Raw genomic sequence first — 6,377 nt, 5'->3', positions numbered from 1 at the left:
AGGCTTCACATCCACTCACTACTCACTCACTGACTCACTCAGGACTACTTCGGGTCCTGCGAGCTCCATTTACGTAAGTACCCTATAGCAGTGTACCATTTTTTAATCTTTTATATCATGCATTTACTGTACTGTTTCTATGTTTAGATATGTTTACATACATACTTACCACTGTTACAATTGCCTCCCGTATTCAGCATGGTAACATGCACAGGTTTGTAGCCTAGGAGCAACAGGCTAGACCACATGGCCTAGGCATGCAGTAGGCTATACCATCTAGGTTTGTGTAAGTACACTCTATGATCTTTGCACGATGAACCAACTGCCTCATGACACGTTTCTCAGAATGTATCCCCATTGTTAAGTGATGCGTGGCTGTATTGTATATACATATTTATACATATGTAGTGTTTAGAGTTATGCTGATACAGTGCTATATATACATATGCTGTTATACATACACACACATATGTATATATAGCTTTTCCACTTATGAAACCCTTTGTCTTTCTGTTTCATGTTATAATGGTGTTTCCCAGACTGGATAATTTATGAAGAAGAGAAATTTATTTCTCACAGTTCTAGAGGCTGCGAGGTTCAATATCAAAGCACCAGCATCTAGTGAAGATTTTCTTCCTTGTCATTGCATTGTAGAAGACAGAAGTGGAGGAGATCAGGAGAGAAGAAGGGAAAACGATGCCCAACTTATCTCATCCCTTTTTTAGGAACCCACTCTTGCAATACAGCATTTAATCCATTCACAAAGGCAGGGCCCTCATGTCCTAATCACCTCTTAAATGTCCCACTTCTCAATACTGTTGCATTTAAAATTAAGTTTCCAACACACGAACTTTGGAGGACACAGTCAAACCACAGCACCCTTATACACAATTTTTTATTTGATCTGTAAAGTAGGACGGGTATTACAATTCTGACCTTACCTATAGAGCACTAGAAGCTTGGAGAGTTTCATGATTTAACAATTCTCTCACCAGGTCTCATGGCTGTCCCAGGTGGGTGCTAGGCATCTCACCACCAGAAAGCACATCTCACAGAACACGTGAGAAGGAATCTTGCAGCTTATTTAGAAAACTCATAGAAAAGACCATCTTATTTCACCAATGGGAAGAAAAAGTTTGAAAACCATGGTTCTAAAAATATTATTTAGTGATGAAATATAACACATGTAACTATATATACAAATAAAAAACTTTTTGTTAGAATATTGATGCCTAAAATAATAAGAATGGAATTTAAAATTACTTCCACAGACTAAACAATAATACTCTTAAGGTAAATAAGTCTTGTCTCACGTTTTAAAGTTATTCTCAGTCACGTTAATTTTACTTGTAAAACCGAGGAGGAAATTCTTTAGCTGTGCTCCTAAAAGTCCTTTAATATTGCTTGGGTAAATTGGAGCTATATTTGGAAGTCATGGTGAGTTAATTATCACAAGGTTGTTGGGTAAAATTATCCTCTCATGAAAAAGATAGTTTAGCACTTTGAGGCAGCTAAAGAGCCTTCTACAAAAATAACAATAAAAACATAAATTTAATGTAACATATATAGTTTTTCATAAAAATATTTGTAATTTCAAAGTTTTAATTGAGGAGTCCTTGGAACTAGTGAAACACATTTTTCAATATTATGGGACATTTTTTGGCTTATCTTAAAGAAAAGACTTAGGGGTAAATTAAGCTTCAGGTGAGACAATACAGAGTAAGTACCATTGGAGGAGGCAGCAGCTGTCAAAAGTTAAGCAACGTGGTTAAGACCACACAGCATCAAGCTGCAGAACCAAGACTTGAACCCCGCAGATCCATGTGAATCCAGAGCATGATTCTTCATCAGAGAACATGAAAATAAATGCCTCAGTGTGGGATCTAATATTTCAAAAATAGTAATTCATGTGTTTAACTTTGTGTTTCCTTCACCGGCATTCCATTCAAGAACTATTTATTGTGTCCACCAGCACCAGGAAATATCCTCAATGCCAGTCAGATGTGGTGGTAAATGAGATGTCCTTCACTTACATTCTAGTGAGGAGGGAAGACAACAAATTCACAAATAAGCAAACAGATAAAGAAAAACATTGGAAGGGGCTCTATCGACTACTAAGGAGGATCAAGAGGGATTGTAGTTATTTGCCTTTCCTGCTCTCATTTCTCTTCTGTGCTGTGAGCTCTCTGAGAGAAGGAATACCTTTCGGCATTCTGTTTTGTCTTACACCACAATTTTCACGAAGTAGAATCAATGCATCAATGACAAGCTGTTTAAAGAACAGAGTACAGTCTCTGACAACTTGTTATTCGAATATACATAATGGTCTCTTAGAAATCCTAGTCTGCTGTAGCTTTAGTTTATCCTACCTATATTTTGAAGGTGACGTGCAGAAGAATTTTCTTCCTTTTTTCTATAGAGTACAGGAGTTCATAGTGTCCTCACTGTAGTCAAGAAGATGAGAAATCCCCAAAGAACTCAATGTGGTAAGTGCTCCTGATAGAAAAAAATGCAGGCCGGGCAGGGTGGCTCAGGTCTGTAATCCCAGCACTTTGGGAGGCCAAGGTAGGTGGATTGCCTGAGGTCAGGAGTTTGAGACCAGGCTGGCCAACATGGTGAAACCCCGTCTCTAATAATAATACAAAAAATTAACTGGGCGTGGTGGCAGGTGGCAGGAATCCCGGCTACTCGGGAGGCTGAGGCAGAAGAATGATTTGAACCCAGGAGGCGGAGGTTGCAGTGAGCTGAGATTGCGCTACTGCACTCCAACCTGGGCAACAAGAGTGAAACTCTGCCTCAAAAAAAACAAAAACAAAAACAAAAAAATTCAGTTACCTTTAATTTTGGTAAAGGCATTGAGGTTTCTAAAGTCTGACATTTTGGCTTGTTTTTCAAAATTCTCTCATAAGCCAAATCACTAGTTGCGAGCTGCTAGATGAGCCACAAGTGCATCACTTGTTAAATAATTGATGTCTTGCAATAAATGGCACCTTCAAAGGGAATATTTATCTTCCAAAGGACTTGTATCTAATTTCTATAAAAGTCACCAGACACTGAGAAATATAGTTGCCCTATACTTGGGCCTCACAAACTGCACTTCTTTCTTTTATTCAACAAATACTTTCTCGTCCAGACCATGTGTCCGGCACTAAGAAGGCACTTGAGGGATAATGGTGTACAAAATTGGACCCTACTTTGACCTCGTGGAGTTTGCCAGATAATGGTACTTTTTCCATAAAGTTTTCTGAATTCCACTCCATACCTTCTGAATCAGAGTCCTTAGTGCAGCAATTCTCAAATCTTAGTGGATTTCAAAATCATGGACTGCTAGGCTCTACCCCTAGAGTTTCCGACTGTGTGGGTTGTGGGTAGGGCTTGATAAGTTGCATTTCTAACAAATTCTCAGGTGATACTAATGCTGCTGGTCCAGGGAATCACACTTTGTGAACCACTGCCCTAGGGAATAGAACCCAAACATCTGCAGATGACTCTGATGTGTGTTTAGGGTTGAGAACCACTGGAGCACCAGGTGCCCATCACTATGTTGGTTGCAGTTGAGGTAGGGAATTTCAAAATAAGCAGAAGTCCAGTCCCTGCTTGCAAGTAACCTACATTGAGATAGGAGAGATGAAACACAAAGTGGAAATGTTATGGACAACTGAAGCAGCTTGCTGGGCATTATCATTATATGGACACAAAGGCTTCAGAAATGTGGAATCTCAGTGGGGATTGTAATGGGTGGAGAAATCTGCTGGGTCTTGAAAAGTGAGCAGTCTTTGGACTGGGAAAATATGAAGTCACTAAGAAAAAATTAACCTGCAGTTCATTTCCTTCAAATATGGTATGGGAAACTAATCTAAGTATCTAGACAGTTAGATACAGATATCTTTGGCCCAGTCAATTTGATGCATTAAATTAACCATCACGGTCATGAAGATAAATCATAGTCACCAAGATAAATATTCATATATTTCAGTAGTTGCAGATATTTTATTTTATTTTATTTTTTGAAAGAGTCTCTCTCTGTTGCCTAGGCTAGAGTACAGTGGCATGGTCTTGGCATGCTGCAGCCTCTGCCTCCTGGGTTTAAGCAATTCTCCTACCTTAGCCTCTTGAGCAGCTGAGATTACAGGCACCCACCATCATGCCAGGCTAATTTTTGTATTTTTAGTAAAGACAGGGTTTTACCATGTTGGCTGGGCTGTCCTTGAACTCCTGACCTCAAGTGATCCACCCACCTCGGCTTCCCAAAGTGCTGGGATTACAGGTGTGCTCAGCTAGTGGTTGTAGATATTTTAAAACATTGTTTATAGGCATCAACACTTTGAAACTATCATACAGTCACGCACCATGCAATGGCATTTGAGTCAACCAATAAAAACATTTCATTTCTTTTTGCCCACGGGACCTGAGTGGCTCAACCAGCATCACAAGATTCAATTGAAGATAGTTTCCAGAAATTCAGTTTCTTTTATTTCACTAAAATTACCGATTTTCCTGAATGCTAAGTTAGAATCATTTGCTTTAGTAAGATCTTAGCAGGGAGCACCTATCTATTTATACACCCAGCTACCCCTTGATGAGTCTGAATCTTCCAAGAAAAATAAGTAGCTCTTCCGTTCCCATCTTTCTCCTGATTAGGGCATTTTTAGTTAAGCACATGCAAGAATGCTGGGCACACATCAACACACAGTGTGCACCCACATGTGTACACACCAGCATCCGATCTTTGTTTCATCAGTTCTTCACATCATTTTTACTTTGACAACTATTCAAGATTGTCTGGCTAATATTTTCCTACAAGGATATGATGTATCTTGGGGATTTCAATGGTCATTTTTGTTCTTATTGCTCAAAGAAGAAGGAATTTAGAACATTAAGCTAGAGACTTCCACAGGGCAATCAAAACAAAGCAAATGGCTGTGTTCATTAAGGTTTATAAAAGGGACAAAGGATGAGAAAATCCATGAAAACGTCTGCCATCATGTTTTTCAAACAGACCAGAAGAATGACTAGGTCTCCAGCATTTGGCTTCCTGAAGCTTGGCTTTCGGCCACATTCCTTTTGAAGTGCTTCTTGAGTCATGCCAAGTACCAGCTTCTGCACAGGACTAGTACTTTGGATGACATTACCACCTTTCCTTCAAAAAAAAAAAATTCTTCCTCAAGACCTAAAAATACTCCTCAGCCTTGGAGCACAGCCTTGTTTTAATCAACTCCTGTCCACAGAACCAGTTGCTTGACCTGGGACAAGCCAAAACTACAAAGAAAAAGCAGCAGTTTTGAGGAAGTTGATCCACATTTGGGAATCTTTGAAATGTCCAGCTCACAGAAATAGCAAAAATCTTTCCTCCCTCAATCAAGAGAATTCCACTCCCACCCCAAATCATGCTTCTTTTTTTCATTTTTGGGGTTTGGGTTTGCATTTGTTTGTTTGCTTGTGGGGTATAGATTTTGGCAGGACAAGAGGAAAATTATTTTGATCCAGTTTTTATTCTTGCAACTGAGAGAAAACAGAATTGGGTTAATTGAATACTTTTTCCATTCCTAAAAATTGACTTTGAAAATTGTCACAGTCAAGTAAAATTAAAACTTCTCAAAAAAATGTTGGTAGATTTTGTTTCAAAGCAAGTATGAGATAATTTTGGTGCTCAATGATACAGCATTCTAAATCCATGGAAGTGTTGTTTTGGCAATAGCCTCCTATTTGGTGGTTAACTTTTTTAATTTTTATTTTTGTGGAGATGGGGTCTCACTATGTTGCTCAGGCTGGTCTTGAACCCCTGGACTCAAACACCTTGGTCTCCCAGAGTTTCTGGAATTACAGACGTCAGCCATCATGCCCAAGCCAAGAGCGTTAAATATTTTATTCAAGTCAAACCCTGGTATCAAGTGTTCGAGGCTCATTGTTGTCACATACTGAGTAGACTTGGCAGGGCAGGAAAAACAGCCCATAACTGTTTCCATCTTCAACAGGCATCAGCAGGAGGAAGGACGCAGGTCATGGAAGTAGGAGAGGGGATAGGTGCCCTGACAATAGGATCAAGCATGGTCAAGGGAGGGAGAGTGAGAGCGGAAGGAGGCCAAAGGGGGAAGCCAAAATGTCTGTGTGGATGTGGGGGATGGAGAATAATCTGAAAGTATAGAACTGAGTGAAAAACAAGGAAACAAGCTGTCTGTGGTTTGAGAGCAAAGATAACAAGAAGCTGCTCTGGTTAGCCTCATTTGGAGTTCTGGTCCAGAACATTTGTTCTTAATGAGTGAGATCTGACAACGGTTTCTGATGCATCTGGCCCCAACTGTCTCTCGAAACTTCTTTCTTACACTTACGGTATACTCCAGTCAGACAAGACTGCTCTCTCTTCCTCAAAGAGACTT

The sequence above is a fragment of the Saimiri boliviensis genome, chromosome 17, assembly GCF_048565385.1.
Source record: "Saimiri boliviensis isolate mSaiBol1 chromosome 17, mSaiBol1.pri, whole genome shotgun sequence".
NCBI classification, from domain to species: Eukaryota; Metazoa; Chordata; class Mammalia; order Primates; family Cebidae; genus Saimiri; species Saimiri boliviensis.
Note: the sequence above shows the minus strand (reverse complement) of the source record.